The sequence below is a fragment of the Sciurus vulgaris genome, assembly GCF_902686455.1.
Source record: "Sciurus vulgaris genome assembly, chromosome: 8".
Classification (NCBI taxonomy): Eukaryota; Metazoa; Chordata; class Mammalia; order Rodentia; family Sciuridae; genus Sciurus; species Sciurus vulgaris.
The window spans coordinates 29808634-29828063 of NC_136468.1; the positions used below are offsets into that span (position 1 = coordinate 29808634).

At 37.3% G+C, this 19430-nt stretch overlaps 1 protein-coding gene across 1 annotated transcript in view; it reads right to left on the bottom strand.

The window, feature by feature from the left end:
• HYAL4 (hyaluronidase 4) overlaps window positions 1-19091 on the bottom strand; it is a gene marked incomplete at its 3' end in the record, with an annotated part of 84971 nt that extends 65880 nt beyond the window's left edge. The window contains 1 exon segment of the mRNA XM_079150374.1: window positions 18766-19091.
• Between the last annotated feature and the right edge of the window lie 339 nt (window positions 19092-19430).

A 19430-nucleotide genomic window follows, 5' to 3' on the forward strand; every position in this document is an offset into this window, starting at 1 on the left:
CTTTAGGCTCTTAATGAGTTAGCTGTTCAGTATGAAAAGAATGTATGACATGTGACCCTGGTCACAAAGTCATGGTAGTTAAAATCATAACTCATTTTACCAATCTTCTTAAATAACATTTAAAAGACCTTTACATGTGATTCCCAATTGCCTTTAAACTTCTGTTTGCCTCTGTCACTTCACTGCCCCCAGCGGCACAGAACAGGGGCTGACTTGAACTTGTCTGCTATCTCTTCCTTGTGCAAGCATTTCCGTTTCCTTCAAGGCTCCACTCATCTAGCACCTCCTCGGGGAAATCTTTTTCAGTGACCCTGGGGAGAATCGAGCAATTTGCTCTCTGTGTTCTGTTGTTGGCTTGGTTTGGTTTGGCAGATAAAGACCTGTTGTATTTCATTGATTGGCCCACGTAATCACTGAGACCACTAGGTACAGGCCCGACAGGGGAGCTTTCCTTCTTGATCTCTTTCTCCTTGGATAGTCCTGCAGTTGTGGCCGGGTTCTTATGGCTGGCCTGAGTCTTAGACCTGCTGGCCTATCCTGATCAGCCAGGAACTTCTTGCTTCTGCCTTCAGCTTGGTGTTATTTTCCAGCAGGATTCGTCTGTTTTTTAACAGGATTCTCTTCACCTAGGTTTGGGCTGTGATACACAAGTGATGGATCTTGGATGCACAGTGTCTTGAGTGGCCTGTGCATAGCTTGCATCCCTTCGACCTGGGTACCTTCTGCAGCCTGGGCATTGGCCCTGCGCTTGAGCTGCCCTAAGTCACGTGCCTGCCCTCCAGGCAAACCTTCCTCTGGCCACCCAGAGATCCCAAGGCCAGACTCTTCTGAAGTCTGAGCATTCCCACCACCACAGATGGAAAGGCTTCTTGAGCCTTGAGTCTTAACTGCACTTGGTTTATATCTATTCTAGTCAGGTGTCCTCTACCAATAGATTAACTCACTGCCATTTATAGATAGTCAGCAATGTGGTAAGAATTGGGAATGCAATTATGAACAACTAATCAACCAAAAAATAGGAACAAAGTCCCTACACAGAGGAGGCAAACCAATTTATGTGCAACTCGAAGATAAAGATCATATCTAATTGATTTTTGCATCATCAGTACTAGCTCCGGGGTGATGTATAGGAGACATAGAATGAATATTTATTGATGCTAATTGAATTAATTCTTAATTTCAGAGCAAAAACTCAGAGTTCCTGATCATGAATTAAAGAAAAACATTTCCTTAATCAGGTGTCTGTTCACATCACTGCTACACTCTAGCAAGTTTAATAAGCAATGGTTATATATTTACTTATATAATGAGAAGAAAAAAAAATTGTACCTCCTCTTCCTAAGGTAGAAACCTATTAGCCAGAAATTTGATCTTGAAAATTTTTGTGTATAGATTAACTACTGTGTTCTTTGGGGTGTTGATATGTACTGCAAGGGAAAAAATTGTTTCACCATGAAATAAATTTAGGAAACATTGACTTAAACTAAATTACATATATCTATTATATGACATTTTTTATGCTAATATGTGTTATAAATTTCTAGGTGAGTAATGGAATATGATTAATTTCCCAAACTCATTTAACCAAGGCATTCTGTCATCCTGCAGTATCTTAGAAAGGGTGGTCATATAATTTATGGCCCAAACTGGGTCACTTAGGGAAGTGAAAGGGAGACCTGTTAATAATTATGCCAGGGTGTCAGGGATAAACTGGGATTGTGCCAGACACACCAAGGGGTAAAGTAACCATACTCCTATGGGACTAGTTTTCTTTGAAACAGACTGAAAACAAAAATCTGCATTAATATTATCAAGGGATAAAACTATTTTATTACTCCACATTTAATATTAGTATTTATGTTAATAATAGCAATAGAAAGATTGCAAAACTGTTAAACATAATGACATATTTTTGTTTTTCTAACTCAAGGGTCCTCACCATTTCTGCAGCTCTTTTCCTAAAACTGTATAATTTGAATAATAAGTTTATACCACTGAGAAAGAAAAATACACAATGGAATTCTCACTTAGCAATTAGGATGAAAGTTAAAGAATGTTATCTTCTTGCCTGAAAGTCACTCTAGACAAAATGCTAAGACTGCATAGATTGAAAATCTCTTCTCTGTTTTATATTATGGTTGCTGACCACATTGTAAGTGATTTGAACTGTGGAAAGGCATCAATTATCTCAGGCTTGGAGGCAAGCCTGGGGGGAAGCTTCATAAAAGAATAACCACTTATAAAATAACCAAAGTTCTAGAACTAGTTCTGTCCATAGAAACACAGTGGAGAACCACAATGTAATTTTACTTGGTCTAGTAGCCACCTTAAAATTTTTTAAAATAGCAAGTGGAATAAATTTTAATAATATCCTAATTCAAAATGTTCTTAATATTGTTATTTCAACATATAATCAATATAAAAAATTGCTATGGTTTGGATCTTAAATGTCACCCACAGGCCCATATGCTAAAAGTTTAATAGCCAGTCAATGGCACTATTGGGAGGAGGTGGATCTTTTTTAGGAGTTGTAACCTAGTGGAAGTTAGGTCATTGCAGGAAGAGAGTGCCCTTAAAACAGATATTGAGATGCCAGCTCTTTCCTGTCTCTCTCTTTGCTGCCATGAGTAAGCAGGTTCTTCTGCCATAAACTTTGAACATTGCATTATAATTTCGTAAGTGAATATCCTCATTCTTAAGAAACACTAATATATTTTGGGACATAGAAGTCTAATGTCTGCAACTACCTTTTAAGTACCTTATGAAAAAATTAGCCATATGAAGATATATAAGTAGATAGGAAGATAGGTATACAGATTGATAGATATGGATTAATAAAGTAAACGTGGTCATAATAGAATAGGTGATGAATTTCCCTGAAAAGTATACAGAAGTTTTTATGCTGTTCTTCTCAGTCTTCTCTAGAACAATTATTTCAAAATAAGTAGTTCAAAATAAAAACTAATAATTTGGAAGTTTGGAAATTCTGCTAATATTTTTCCTAGTTACAAAAATTAACAAATGCTTATAGAAATAGCAATAACATTAATGAAGAAATTTCTCTGATAACTTACAATTTCCCATTTTAAACATGTAAAATCAAGAGATAGAAATATGACATGATAGAATTAATATAATTCTGTTACTCATTAGCACATTTTCTGAACTGAATACTTTTTATAACAATATAAAGTTCCGTTTATAGTCAAAACACTTATCTAGGACACAATCTAAAATTGACTCAGAGTTTTATGGAAATAAAACTTCTTTAATAAATTCAAGTCAACAAGTATACAGTGAAATTTATTAAGCACTAACAGTGCTTTAAGCACCTGAAAAAATAAAAAATAGAAACACAGAACCTATTCATAAGTAGGTCATAATTTTATCAAACCAAAAAATTTGTAAGCACAAATTAAAAAGGAAAACAAGTGGCGTATGACTTAATGCCCAAATGTTAAGTATCAGTCAGTCCTATACAAAAAAGTATAGTACATGTCACATGTATAAATTTTAATTTTCTAATAGCCACATGAAACATAGTAAAATGTATAGTTAATTTTAGTAATACATTGTATTTAACCCAATATATTCAAAATATTATTTCAAAGTTTAATCAGTTTAGAAATTATTAAAACTTTCCTTTTTTTTTCTAAGTCTCAGAAATATGGCATACATTTTACTCTTAAAGCACATCTCAATTCAAGTATTCAACACACATGTGGCCAATGACTACTCTTTGCACAGAGCAAGTGTAAACTACGGTGGGAGAACTTCTCTCATAAAAATAACACAATGACGGTCTGACTTAGAAACTCATACAGTCCTTTTATAAGTTTAATCCCAGTTTCTCCTTGTCTTATCATCTTGGGGATACAAATGAACTTTTGCTTCTTAACTACTCAAATTTGACAAGCTTATGTCCTCCTTTGTACTTCGTGGGGGGTAATACTGTGTTGTACAATATCCATCCACTACAAATATTTTTTCAGAGTCTCCAGGGGCTGTTGGGGGCTATGCCATGTTGACCGCGCCAGGGCGGAGCCTGATCACATCGGCAGCCAGGAGGTTAATTGACAGAAGCACACTCATGTGATTTATCGTCCACGCACACAATGTATGCGCATGTGTTCTCAAGCACTCCTAATTGTGCCTGCTCCATCTATCGTCTTGCTAATCTTTGCATAAGAGGCGTGGCCCTGCTCTCCACCTCCTGGAGGTGATATAAGCGTAAGCAGAATGAGACACACGAAGCAGCAAAACACACGCAGCAGCAGCCAGAAGAAAGGAAGTAGCTAGCCTATAGAAGCAGCGAGTAGGGGCAGCGGCGGAAGGCAGATCGCAGAATGGAGAACTGAGATGCATCACTAAAGCACCTTAGGTAGACACACCCTTAGTTCACAGGATGCAGGACACACCAGTAAGAAGAAGCAGACCTTAAGTGAGGTGTAGCAAGTCTCTCTTCCTCTAAGCTCTAAGCAAAGCCTGCCCTTCTCTCAAAGTCTCTCTTAAGCAAAGTCTCTTTCTCTCTGATAAGCAAAGTCTCTCTCTCTCTCCTCTCAAAGCAAGTAAACCTCATTTCCTCTATCCTCTATAAACAAGCAAGAAAGCAGTGCACTAAAGAGAAAGAAGTAGCTCAGTTTCCAGTCCACCACCCATAAGACCCATGCAAGTTGTTGCTGCAAGCGGTGACAAATATCCACGGATTTTGTACCACAAAGAGCCAGCGACAAGGGGCCTCTTTCCTATGTGGCCACAACCAATCCTTCCACCAACTTTGACTGAGAAACCACTTGTAGGAATGCATCATTACTGACAGAGACCATGTCTCCCAGGACATCTCAAATGTGCAGCTTAAGGATTAAAAATTGTTTCTAGCTCATTGACTCTCATGCACAACACTTCTTTAGACTTCTTGTAGCCCAAAACGAAGCTCTGCCTGCTAATCAACTCATGGAAATCAGAATCTCCTTAGGCTTGTCCCACCAGTTTCTAAAAGATGCACAATAATGCCTGTGTCCTGACAGTGGACCTTGTCCAGTTTGAAACAGAGAGCTCCAACATATAAGAATTACATACAAGTTAAGATAACTCAGAGATATATGGAGATATAGCTTACTTTATGTAGTACAGATATTTTCTTGAAACTTTATACAAATTGAAAATTTGCAAATTAAATCCTATTTAAAAAAGATTACAGACGGCTAAATATTGTGTCTGGGAGAACGCTTCAGGCTCAATTCCAGATGAACAAAATGACCTGACCAGTACAAGCCTACAAACTTAAGATATATGTGGTCTCTATTTTTCCATATAACTGCAGGTCTTCCCATTTCTGGTTCACTGTATGTACCATTTCACTAGTTGCCTAAGAAAGTTTGCTATTTTAGATTCATCAGGACAATGATGAACCAAAGGTAGGGGGGCTATTTTGGCAATTTATCTAGTGGGGGGGGGGGAGAAAAAAAGGACAAAGCAAAATCCAGAGATAAAAATCAAAGAGGTTAAATTGAAGTCCCTGCCACAAATTAGCTGCACTCCGCACTTTATTCATGACGAGAACACCTAATTTACAATATTTTTGTCTTATTCTAGATGTGATTAAGGACTAACAACAAAATCGTTGGTCATTTTTTTATGTATAGCTTTGGTATGTGATACAGAATTTGGACTCTTGTGGCATTTTAAGTAACTTATTAAGTATTTTCTTAAAATAATTGATGAATTGTTGTTATGGTTTAAGATATGAGGTATCCCTCCAAAAACTCATATGTGAAACAATGCTAGAATTTTTTGGAGGTGATTGATTAAATTATGGGAAGTATAACCTAATCAATGGATTAGTCCACTGATAATGAATTAACTGGCTGATAACTATAGGCAGGTAGGGTGTGCCTTGGGGAAGCAGGTCACTGAGGGCATGACTTTGGGGTTTATATTTTGACCCTGGTGGAGCACACTCTCTCTCTCTCTCTCTCTCTCTCTCTCTCTCCTTCCTGGTTGCCATGTCCTGAGCTGCTTTCTTCCACCACACCCTTCCAAGGTAATGTTCTGCCTCACCTCATTCCCAGAGCTATGGAGTAAGCTGAGCATGAACTGAACCTCTGAAATTCCGGGTCAAAATAAATTTTTCCTCCTCCAGATTGTTCTTGTCAGGTATTTTGGTCACAGCAATGAAAATCTAACTAAAACAACTGTTCTCTTGTTTAATCATTCATTCATTCAAGTGCTCATTTAGGACCTTCAATGTAACAAGCAGTAAACTAGGTTATAGGAACACAGAGCAGAAAAGACATTTTCCCTGCCCTCTACTTGCTTCTGGAGAGACCCAGAAACAAGAGGAGAGATCATTTTAGTACTGTCTGCAGTAAAGGCATACCTAGAAGAGAAACCTAACCCAGAGAATGTCTCCTGAAGAGGTGAGACCTAAGGTAGACATGAAGTATGAGTTGGAATTAACTAGGGGGAAAAGCGATGAAGGAGGTGGGAGATAAAGAATGTTGAAGTGAAGAGTCAGAGGGAAAGGGAGTCAGAAGACCCCATGGTGAGAGGGCACACATGTTCCAGGAACTGAAGAATTGCAGGGAGGAAGTACCAGGAGATGAGGCAAGTTACATCTGTATGAACAGATCCGGAAGGTCCTTGAGGAATGTCAATGTTCAGGAGCACATCAAGAGGGGAACGGAAGATGCGACTTGTAGCTTGTACAAAATCTAATTTGCATTTCAGGAAGATCCTGCGACTGCAGCTTTGATTGTGAATCAGAGGAAGAAGAGAGATTCATTAATTAGCATTCATAGTTATCCCAATTAGGCATCTGATTTAGAATGATGGTAATGAAGACTGATGACAGCAGCAAGGGAAAGATTTAGCAGGAAGAAGAGGTGAAATTAACAGGATTTGGTGACTGAGGTGGAGGCATGGAAGCACCCGAGTGAAACACAGGGGCAAAGACTGGGTGTGTGAGACAGCCTCATTCACTCTTGATTCCCCCTGCCTTGGAGATCGCCAGGCACAGCAGAGTGCAAGACAAATAGTTGGTGAGTGAATGGATGAATATGGATTTACTGACTGACCGACCAACTGCTAGACTAAATGAATCTATTCATCAGAAAGCAGGCAGCACTGTGACACACACCTGTAGTCCCCACCATTTGGAAGTTAGAGGCGGGAGAATCATTCAAGCCCATGAGTTTGAGACCAGCCTCAGCAACATGGTGAGACCCTGTCTCAAAAGAAGTAGGGAACTTGAGGGGAGAGAATAAAACAGCATGAACACTGCCAAAAATTCCATCTAAGTTGAGAATTCTTTGAGTTCTGAATCATGAATTTGAGGGATTTCAATAAAGCAAAGAGTAAAGCTATGACTTAAAGGAAGAGTTGATTGCTATAAAGAAAACCCACGCCCCCGACCCACAACACACACACACACACACACACACACACACACACACCCCACATCATATATACACACCACACACACACTCCACAGACACCACACACAAACCACATCATACATACACTTTGCACACATACACCACATACACATCATACATACACACCACACATACACTCCACACACCACACACACCACATCATACAAAAACACCACACACACACACCACACATCACACACACATATCACTCATACACATCACCACATAGAGACACCACACACACCACACATACACACCACATACGTATACATAGACATCACACACACCACATATACAGGCCACTCACACACACCCCACACATCCCACATACACACACTACATACACACCACACATACCACACATAACATACATGCACCCCATGTTACACACCACACTTCACACACACACACCACTCATACACATCACACACATAGAGACACCACACACCACACACACCACACATACACAACACATACACATACACAGACATCACACACACCACATATACAGGCCACTCACACACACCCCACACATCCCACATACACTCACTACATATGCACCACACATACCACACATACACATCACTCACACATACCACACATAACATACATGCACCCCATGTACACACCACACACATCCCACATGCAACATTACCCCCACACACACCACACATGCATCACACATACATGCCATACACACACATTCCACACACATACCACAAATGCAATACACACACACACACACACACACACACACCCCTCAAGGTGAAACCGAATTGTTGAAAGCTAATACTATGTAAGAAATGCACTTTACATAAAAACATTCTATGGGATATTTATCCCCAAAGTATCTAAGAACATTGTAGTTGTTCTCTTTACAACTAGTATTAAAATTTAATTAGTAAAAACTTATACAAAATTTTAAAACAATGGGATTTTAAGTAGTGATCAATATATACTTGTTTTACTCTTCCATCGAAAAGAGGCAAAGAATGAGAATAGTGGAGCAAACTTATTATTCGTAAATAGGAATTAACTGAAATAGTAAACGCCTAATTTTTAAAAAATAGGCTCAGATCAGATAAATCAGTTTTTCTTATTCTTTTTTTTTAATGGTGCGGCGGGGGATTGAACCCAGGGACTTGTGCTTGCTAGGCAAACACTCTGCCAACTGAGCTATATATCCAGCCCAAACAGGTACTTAAGTAAGGGCACAGGGACAATTTGTTGCATTAACAGCAAGCATCTCAACTGACAGTAAAATGAAAAGAAGTGAGTAAAAAAATCTGATCAGGAATCAGGAAAGAAATTTAAAGACTGCCAGTAGCTTCCTAAGCAAGAGTAGACTTGAACCATCATAAAACTATTCTACTTAGGGAATACACATTTCAATGGCATTGGAAATAAAGAAAGCCAAAACAAGACAATGGTGAGTCTTTGGAGACTTCATGATGTGTCATCGATAGTTGGTACCAACAGTTCTTTGTCACAGGTGTGCTTTAGTCTGCCATCAGATCCAGTTCCTTCACTGCAACATCAGCTATCAGCTTGGTTGCCCTTTGCTTGGCAAGCAGCCCTCTGTGTCCTTGATCTGCCCACCCTACTGGATTCCTTCTCACTGGAGGCAGAAAGCACCAAATGACTTTCTTAGGCAGAGCTTGGCTTTACGCCAAGTTTCTATAAATCTGTCCCCAGGATACCTTACCTACCACTTGTTTTATTTACCATTCCACAAGTCACATTCCGCTTACTCATTCCCACCACTAAGATGAGATGAAGATGTGTGCTTGTGTGTGTGAAGAGTGTACCTATAAAAACTTCAGTCTTCATGTTACAAGTACTCAGTCTTCGGATTTGACACCTCTAGATGTCAGAGTATCTAGTTCCAATTCTCAATTAGTCATTAGTCTCCTGTGCATGACTAAGTCCCTCCTGAACAGAAGTACTCTGCTTCAGCACGTGATCACACCCTGCTCATCCCAATCTCTATGCCTTTGTCCAAGGTCTCTATTCAACCAGAAATCTCCTCCCTGACTCATGCTGCTACCTGTCTTCCCAGAACTGTCCAGCTTCAATGTCACGCTTTGTACAAAGTTGTCCCTGGAACATCCACTGTGGCTTTTTATCTTTTTTTTTTTTTTTTTTTTTTTTTTTAACATTCCACTTAGAGCAATGATTTCCAAATGCTAGTACACAAACTCTTGGTGACAAACTTTTCTCTTGTTCATGACGAAATGAGATAAATAAGAACAATGCAATGAATTGTTTTTAGTTCTATTTATTCAGTTTAAACAGTTATCCTTTGTTCTGATATTATGTTCTGCCTAACTTTTAGTATTATAAGACCCTGTCTCTTTAATAACTGGTTTTTTTTTTTTTTTCCTAAACACCTAGTCTTCATTTCACAGTTTGCCTTATATAGGCAGGTGGCTGGTTTTTTGCTTATTTGTTTTTTCAATCTATTTCCCTTGTGGGTTTGAGACAGCTATTATTTCTCTATGAGATCATCTGCAAATGAACTGTATAAATTATAAAGACAGATGTTTGCATCTCATAATCTTTTGCAATGGATGGTTAACTGTAGTGGATGTTGTGATACATCACCTGGCTCCTGGCAGAACTTGTTATCCCAGCTAATTGAAGGACTGTTTGGCAGACAGCCTTCAACTTCCAGTGCCATCAGGATTGCTCCCTCTGTAGAGAGCCATCTCGGTGAAGGTCTTGGCAACTCTCCTCAATGGCCAATTGACCCCACCTTGTGAAAGACCCTCTTAGCACCAGGTTCTCCAGGGTGGCCCAAAACTATTGCTGGGTCTGCTCCACAATTCAACTTTTCCTTTTTCTTGCTCCTTCCTGCTTCCTTTCCCTCTCTTTCATAGGTATAGATTCCCTAAACGCTCCTGTACAAAACCTGACCACTTAAGTCCATCACAGAGCTGACTTGCTATGGAACCCAGCTTGCTTTATTGACTCTCGAAAATCCCAAACTATGTTCTTAACATTATATCCTTCCAAGAGCCTTACACTGTATGTGAACATAATAGATAATTGAGGATGTAAGAGAGGTTAAGTAAGGAAGACCCTCTTACTTGAATGCATTGTTCTCCTTAGGAAAGGGGAAAACAAGGACTAAATAGATATAGACAATAAAGTCATTATTTGTGTTTCTCTCACTGTAACTTTATCTTAGAAATTCTACTACAGTATTGGTAGATGCTTAGGTTGACATGAGAAATACAATTTAAAATGTCAAAATGATATGACATCTACTTAGAAAGGTTTGTGGGTTTCTAAGAACAAAAACAGACTGCAGCATGTAAAAAGGAAATTAGTAAAAGGATAGAGAGGCCTGTATAAATCTTAGAATAAATATGAGAACTGTCTTGTTTGCCTAGGATCTTGCCAAAATGAGTTCATGGACAGTCTTCTCAGGTAGTCAACATCAGAATGAATCAATTCCTTTTTTGTTTCCAAAGCAACTCCTCTTCAAACTCAAATTTCAGGGAGGAATTGTTTGCTTGACCTGAGCTGTGTCACATGCCTACATGTTCAAAGAGGGCAGATTCCTGGACTGACAGTCCTCAAATGTCAACTGAAGTTGACATTATTATTAAAATGAGGGTGGTGTAGATACACAGTACACGGTGATGAATCTGCCAGCCTTACAGGAGTCTATCAGGTGACGTAAGTATAAAACATCCTGAGACAAGCAAATACTGTGGCAGCCATGGCCCAATATATGTAACTAAATGTCCTAATCTAGTTTTACATATTCAGGAATGCTAAACCAGTGGAAATATCTTAACAAGCTAGGTCTTTATCAGATGAACAAACCAAAAACTGTAAGACATAGATAATCATATCAACCAAACTTATGAAAACAAAATAAAGACAAGTTGCTTGAATTAACTGAGATTAAATTGTTGTTGTTAATGGAAATTTGGTCATAAACATGCTATTTATTTTTACTGTAGTGATATTTATATCACCTATGATTCTGAATGGATTAAGTGGCTAATATGAGATTACTTATTATCCTCTTCCATTAAAGTCAATTTTACAAGTTTTATTCTTTTTAATTGAATTTATTTATATACAATTATGGTAGGGTTATCAGATAAACCATAGAATATCCAGTTGAATTTCAGATAAGTAATAAATAATTTTTAATATAAACTGTACCAAATAGTGCATAAAACATACTTCTAGTAAAAATCACTAATTGTTTATTTGAATTTTAATCATACCTGGGTGCCCTGCTTTAATTATTTATTTTTCCCTAAATCTGGCAGTCTGACTTTGTGATATACACCTGGTAATTTTATTATCTGGCACTCATTTTTCCTACTTCTGGTAACCACAGCCTCTTTTTACTTTAGAAAACTATTCACCCTACTATTAATATACATGATGTAGGTGGAACTAACCCATTTTCCCAAGGCGTGTGACCCAGACACTACCAATCAGAACATTGCCCATGCCATGCCACAACGATTGCATCAGTAATGGTCATGTGACCTTGTTCAGGGCAATGAAAGCCAGACTTAAGCCCTTTGCTCTAATTAGGGAAAAGAGCAAGCTTTTTTTGTTTTGTTTTGTTTTTTCTTTGAAAGTATTGCCAAGCAGTTGGTGATAAACCCTGGAGCTGCAGGAAGCCAGCACATGGAGAGAGTCTGCCCAAGAATCCCAGTTACATAGGATAAAGCTGAAAGGTGAGGAATAAATAGTTGAGACCTTCTGAAGTCATTGAGCTTGGAGCTGGCTAATCCTGAAGAGGTGTTCCTTGTACTTTTCAAATATGCAAACCAATACTTTCAATTTACTTTTTTTAAACATAAACTAGTTGCACTTAGATTTCTGCCAACTACAGTTACAAGTCCCTTCAGGCAACAAAAGACATACACAAAGAATTTTCAAATAAAAAAATGAAATGAAATATAAAGGGATAGAACAAATTCATCCTGAAGGTTAATGTAACTTAATATTTTCTAACATATGTTCTATATGGTCCACTGAAAGTATATGAAACATGTTAAATAGTACACAAATAACAATTTTTTATTTTAATAGTTTATTGTTTTAATATAAGTTTAAAATGACACTGGCACATCAAATCCAAGTAATCTTTGTAAAAGATGTTAAAGGAAAAAAGTAATCTGATTAAAAGTAGAATATAAATTTTTCTTCTGGAAGTATGAAGATACAGTAAGCATTTTGAAGTTAATATAAAAATGTCCAACATTTTGAAAGCATTGACATAATTGATGTGATTGTGCATCAGATTTTGCTTTGAGTATCCTAGCAGCCAAGGGTGGGGCAAGCAATGAGGGAAAAATACAGCACTTTTTAACTATCATCAGGGAAAAAAGATCATGCCAATGCTTCTGGAAAGCCTCTCATTTTCTGCAACTAAATTCCAAAAGCAATATCTCATTTTATAGAGAGATTAGTAACTTACATTGCTTAAGAAAAATACCCTTAGTAATAGTTTTATAATCAGATCAAACAATCAGTATGAAAGTGAATTCCTTATTTTTTTAAATCTTGCAGCAATCTTCTGTTAAAGTCAAGAGTTTTAAAAATATATCTTAGTGTATTTGGTCCTTTCAGAGACTTAACACAGTACAACCATGCAGCTTTTCAGGGACCTAATTTAATAAAAAATAACTTAGGGGTTTCAATCTAGAGTGTTTCATTGAAAATGCTTGTAAATCCTTCATCTCTTCCTGGGTTTTGAAAGTAGCTGAATAGAAAACAATTAGGGTTTATGCTGTCTGCAGAGAACTTAGAATACTGGTGTTCCATATTGATAAATGAGGGCAGATTCAGATGCTTTGAAAATCAAAGGAATAAACCATTATTGATGACAAAAAGGAAAGGCTTTTTTTGTAATTCAAAGAGTTTTCCAGCAACAACAATTAGAAACTTTTCATATTAGGCACCATATCAACACAATATCCCCCAGATTATAAGTTGTTAGAAATCCAAGTGCAATTGGTCTTTTCAATTTGGAATTATAGAAACAAAAATTAAAGACAGGGAAAATAAGAATCTAGCTACTACCAAAATAATAAGTAATATAAAGAAGAAGAAGAGGCAAAGGAGAGAAAAATCAGGAGTCTGCCTTGTAAGGCAAATCCTGGGAAGGAAACTAAAATCGCTTAAGGAAGAGTAAAATGATAACGAATGAAGCTTACACGGCAGGAGAGAGTGATAGAGCATTTTCAGAGGGTAAACACATGTAGAGAATAAATGTCCTTGGGACAATGTTTTGCCTTCCTAAGGAAGCAGGAAGAGTATATTGTTTGCTATTTTTAGGTATAAAGTTGTTTCAGTCATAGCCTTGGTTTAAATAAATGTGAAAACTAAGATAAAGACCTGCCCTGGAGTGAATTGGTTGAAGAAATTCTCACCAGGAAAGATAGATTGTAAAAGCAGTTGTTCTTTGACTCATTGTTTTTGATAAGTGAAATATTTGAAGGTTACTTTTTCTTTTATCGAATAAATATTTACCTTCTATAGGGTTGATTTTTAAAAGACAACCCACTTCATTAGCAGAGATTATTTCTGAGAAATTTATGAAAACTAAGAAGGGAAGTAAGGGCAAATTCTTAGAATAACAGATCATAAGTCCCTTTCTACCACATTTCCAATAGAATCAATAGATATCCAATACTACCCAAAACTGTGAATTCTCCACCTTATGAGTAGTTATGCTTTAAACACTTGCAGAAGTCCCTATGACACAGTCAATTGTATACTGTCAATTTTTCTCCTTATTTGCACTGCCATGAACCCTCTTACCTACCTTGCCTCTAATTGCTTAGAAAACAAGAAAGTTACTCTCAGTTACTTTCTTCACCTTCAGACTAACAATTTATTTTCTTTATTTATCTCTTATAGCTTTGCTAATTCAAAAGAATTAAAATACAAAAACCTCCAGAAATATTTATCTTTCCTTAAGAAATTGGTCATTTTTTTGAACATTGAATACAATATTCAAAATAAAAAGCTTCTAAGTATTTAATATTGCATTTTTGCAACGGAAATATATTTAGACAGAATATTGAAATATATCTATTGTTCCTGGACAATATGGCATCACTATAGAATATATTTCCATCATTAAGAGTCATTGACATTTTCAAGAGAAATATTGTTTTCTTTGCTTATGACGTTATTATGGATCAGGAGAGTCAGTGAAAAGGCAACAAGATTGTAGAGAAAGATGGTAAGCTTCCAAAAGAACTTCCAGGAAGAGAATTTTGAAGGGACTTAACTGACTGCAGAGAATAACTGATATTTATATCCAAATAGGTGAGAACAGAAGCCTCAGCCATGATTTAAAGTTTTAACGTTGGGAGACTCAAGATTATTTAGCAGAAGAGATAGAAAGCCACAAGGAATCAGAGTAGTTTCTTGGAATTCTGAGCATCTTTCCTTTGTCCCCTCTCTTCTTTCCTAGTATGTTTCTTTAATCATTAGTCAGAATTCTTATTGAGAATCTGTGCTAGGCAGTGGCAGATCCTATTCATCAAAAGTACACACACAGAGGCATATACTTTAAAAATACAGTATCCATCTCCTTACAGTAAAATGAGGGAGCAATTCAACACAAATAAGTTTAATTGACTTGAAGCTGTTATGGAAGCACATGCAAGTTGCAGAAGGCAGCACAGAGGAAAATAGAGTGACCTCCTCTGGGAAATTCAGAGGAAGTATCAAAAAGTGGTAAATACTTGACCTAATTATTGAAGGAAAGCTTGCCTCACAGACAAACCAGGGGAAACAAAAGAGGGGACACTCCAAGCAGAGGGAATAAAGTGTAAGGAAAAGTGGCCTGTTCCAACAACTGCAAGTACTGATGTGGGTTAAGAGTGAGGGTTTGGGGGGCTGACGTAGCAGTTAGCAGAGAAAGAGTCTGGGGAGGTTGGAATAGATAGATATCAAAGGGCCTTACATGTCATGGTAAGAATTAAATCTTTTCTTGAATGCAATGGGGAGCTGCTAAAGAATTGTTCTTAGGGATGGTAACAGGATCAGATTCTGATTTGCATACTGCCAAAAAGTGTAGGATGATTTGGGAGCAGGGTAAGGAGACTGAAAACAAGGAGACTAGTTAGGTGATCAGCAAAGTTTGATGCAAGGCACCAGAATAAGAGATTGAAAAGAGGTAAAGGTAGAGGACTAAATGGAGGTAAATTTGACAGTTTGTGATGGTTGTAGATTAGAGGCCAAGAACGGTGTGAGGGACAGGAGAACAGAATTATTTTAAGGTTTCTAATTGTAAAACAGTATGTGGATATATTCATTATTCACTAAAATAGAGAACACCGGATAAGGAAAGATTTGGAACAAAGATCAAAAGTTTAGATTCATGATGACTTTGAAGAGCTTATCATTGGCAGCTATAGTCCTAGGCCTCAGGAGAAAGGCCTGGAAAGAGACTTGGGAATCACAAAGATGTCAATAAAAATCACTAGCATTAGTGTCATCAATAAAGGTATATGTTCTGCTTTCAAAAGATCCAAATTTGGATTGTTCTCTTGCTGACCTACCCGTTGTTGACATTTGGAAAGTGCTGTTAGTAATACCTCTTATAAACCAGAAAGAATTATATTAAATAAGAATGTATCCAAACCATTGAATAAGGTGTCTGATATACAATAGGTACTCAGTAATACTATTCTAATGAATAGTATTAACATATTAACCTAATCCCTAAATCTTTTGGGGACCTCCCTTATTATATTCAAAGTCAAAAAAGAGAAAAAAAATGATAACACTTTGGGTGAAATCAATATTTAAGATGCAGAGCCACAGAGAAAACAAAGTGAATGATCATATACAACGCAGAGATAGACACCAAATTGATGAATAGTGGAGACTGCAAAGAAGAAGATGTCAAATTCTGCCAATATATTACATCACTAAAAATTCACATGTTTTCAGGGACTTATTAATTACTAAGTCATTGGTGCCCTTAGTCATTGAAATGTTAGGGGTGAAAATAAGCTCATATTGCTTGCTTAATGATAGACAAAGGAGAAAAAATGGAAATAATGAGGGCATGTCACTCTTTAGAAGCTTCTCTGTGGAGAAGCAAGATTCAAGTTAGTAATTAAACGAAGTAGATTATTAATTCATTTACTTATTTTAATTGCTTATTTGTACCAATGAAAATAACTTTCATTTTAATTTAAAAGATATTTGAGCATATTATACATTGATCACAAAGAGTCAATGGAGGAAAAAAATGATATAAAAGGGAAGGAAAGGGCTGGGGATATGGCCCAGTTGGTAGAGTGCTTGCCTTGAAAGCATCAGGCCCTGGTTTCAAACCCCAGCACCAAAAAAAAAAAAAAAAAAAAGAAAAGAAAAGAAAAGAAAAAAGAAAAAGGGAAGGAAAAAACATGAATCACTGAAAGAGCAAGGATAGAGAGGAATTCAGAGCATGGCAATGGAGAAGACTCTAGGAATGGCAGTGATATGACTCAGTGGGCACAGAGATGCCAGATGTACCAGGTGCTGGAGTTACTTTTATTGTCATTTGAAGAATCCCCTAGGCTTTCAAAGGATTTCTAAATCCCATGCTGGCAGACTGCTATCTGCAGAAGAATAGGGAAGACAGGAGTGCCTGGGGTCTAAGTAGAAATAAATCACCACTGGGAATAAACAGGAACCAGTCAGTGGTGGATGCAACTTCAGGGGCCATGGAAAAGTTGTTTCATAAGGCAGATCCAATCATGGGAGAGATGTTCACTTGGAATAGTGGTTATAAGGAAGTTCAACATGAAATAATGGGATATCAAAGCATGCCAGAACTGGAATTACTTGGAAATCTGGGAAACCGACATCAGAAAAAACTTTAGTCAGTATCACTGGTAAAATAGATCTATCCTCTTAGACCAATGTGCCATGGACACAAAAATCCATAGCAGAATATTGAAAGCAGAATTAAGCAATATGTGAAAAAGGACACTACGTTATTATCAAGCAGGGCCAATTCCAAAATACCAAAAGCCAAATGTTTTCTGGGATACTCAAATGCTAATTCACAATGGGGGTAATGGCTAGGGAAGAATAGAGTTACTCTAGATGAGGTAGAGGGGATTGAAGGGAGGGGAGGGAGTATGGGGGTAGGAAGGACAGTAGAATGGATCAGACTTTATTACCCCATGTACATATATGACTGGTGGGATTCTAAATCACATATAACCAGAAGGAAGAGAAATTATACTCCATTATATATGATGTATCAAAGTGCATTGTACTGTCATGTATAACTAATTAAAACAAATTTTAAAAAATTTTAAAAAAGAATTATCATAGAATGTCCCTGAATATCAAGCTGTACTCTGAGGCAAGAATCTACAGATTAGAATTTGTCATTCTTCCTGGTTAGTCTATCTAATGTTATCTCTAAATTCTTGAATTCCTCATACTTTTATTATTTGATGGCAGAAACTTATGCAATTACCTAAAGCAAGGGATGAGAAACTCTGTAAAAAGCCAGAGAATATTTGAGGCTTTGTGGATCATAAAGTTTCTGTTGCAACTCAACTCTGCTCTTTGCTGATTCCTGCCCTAAAGCTTTCTAGAATCTCTGTAGGTTCTAGATTCTCATAAACAGAGGAAATAAAGCAATTCCCTGTTGACTGATACTAGTTTCACATGTCAAGATTTTCTTACTTCATCACAACTAGATAACCCATTCCAAATAACTTAATTTTCCTGAAGATTTATTGCCTGAAATTTTCATGGTACAAATTTCAGCATCATCTAGATTTTCCAGTTGCAAACAACAGAAACTGACCTGCACTATCTAAAGGAGAAAGGCATTTGTTGAAAGGATATTGTGAGACATCCATGTCAGGTCGGTTCTCTTTTCAAGCAGAGTTTGGCTCCCCTAGATCATCTTCCTATTCCACTTGATATCATACTAGTTCACTGCCTAAAATAACATCGTGTTTTAAATGATCTGTAGAATAGAAATAGGAAGTATATTTGGTTCTTGGTCAGACAAATGATTGCCAGGGAGATATAGGCTATAAATAGCATCAAATACAGGAGATTGGTACCTCAGGAACATTTCTGGGGGTTCTGTGTCCTGAGACACATAAATATATCTCCTTCAAAAGAAGGGGCATATTGGTATTCCTTCCATGTCTTTCCAATAAGAATGAGGTTTGATGGGCCTGTTTGGATGGTTATGGTATAGAACCAATTAAGTGCATTTTTCTAACCTTTTTCTGATTATCATAAACTTGGTCCATCTTGGAGTGGAGCCAAGAGCTAAAGAAAACCGACCAGCAAATTCAGGCTGTACCTTATGACACGGTAAATCCAGTGCTGCTGGGAAAGCCTGAAGAAGACTGAGATGTTGCCTGGACTTGCATTAAAACAGGAAATTGTGACAGAGTGACATTCTTCTCATGAGTGTCAGCACTTTAATGCGCACGCATGTAAATACCATCGTCACGCAGGAACTGAGTCAACATGCCAAGTCAGTTCTGATGCTTCTTAGAGCTTTCCTTTCTCATCGATTCAAAGCCTAACAGAACATAACACAAGAGTTTAAGTACCAAGAGTTTCAAGGAGAAAAAAGCACCAGTATTCCACTGTCTGTGTCTTCCTAACTATTTTGAAAGAGGAAAAAAATGGAAATGTGAGAAAATGAGTATGTAATTTAATTTTTAAATTACTTGTTCAAATTAGTTAAAATGTTATCTCAGTAGGGACCGTTTACTTGTAGATAACAGAAAACCCCTGGAAAAATCCACAAAAGAGGAATTTACATAGGATGCTGTAGTATTTCTCAGAATCCAACAGAAGGAATGAGACTGAGCTTCCTGAAAGTCTGTTCAGGACTGGAAAGCTGTCAGGTCCACAGGCTACTCTTCGTGAATCTCCTTCCCTGGCTGGGCTGAGGGCAAGATCTTTCAGCTTTGCTTCTCTCCCTAAGAACACTTCATTTGCTTTTTTTCTGCAATT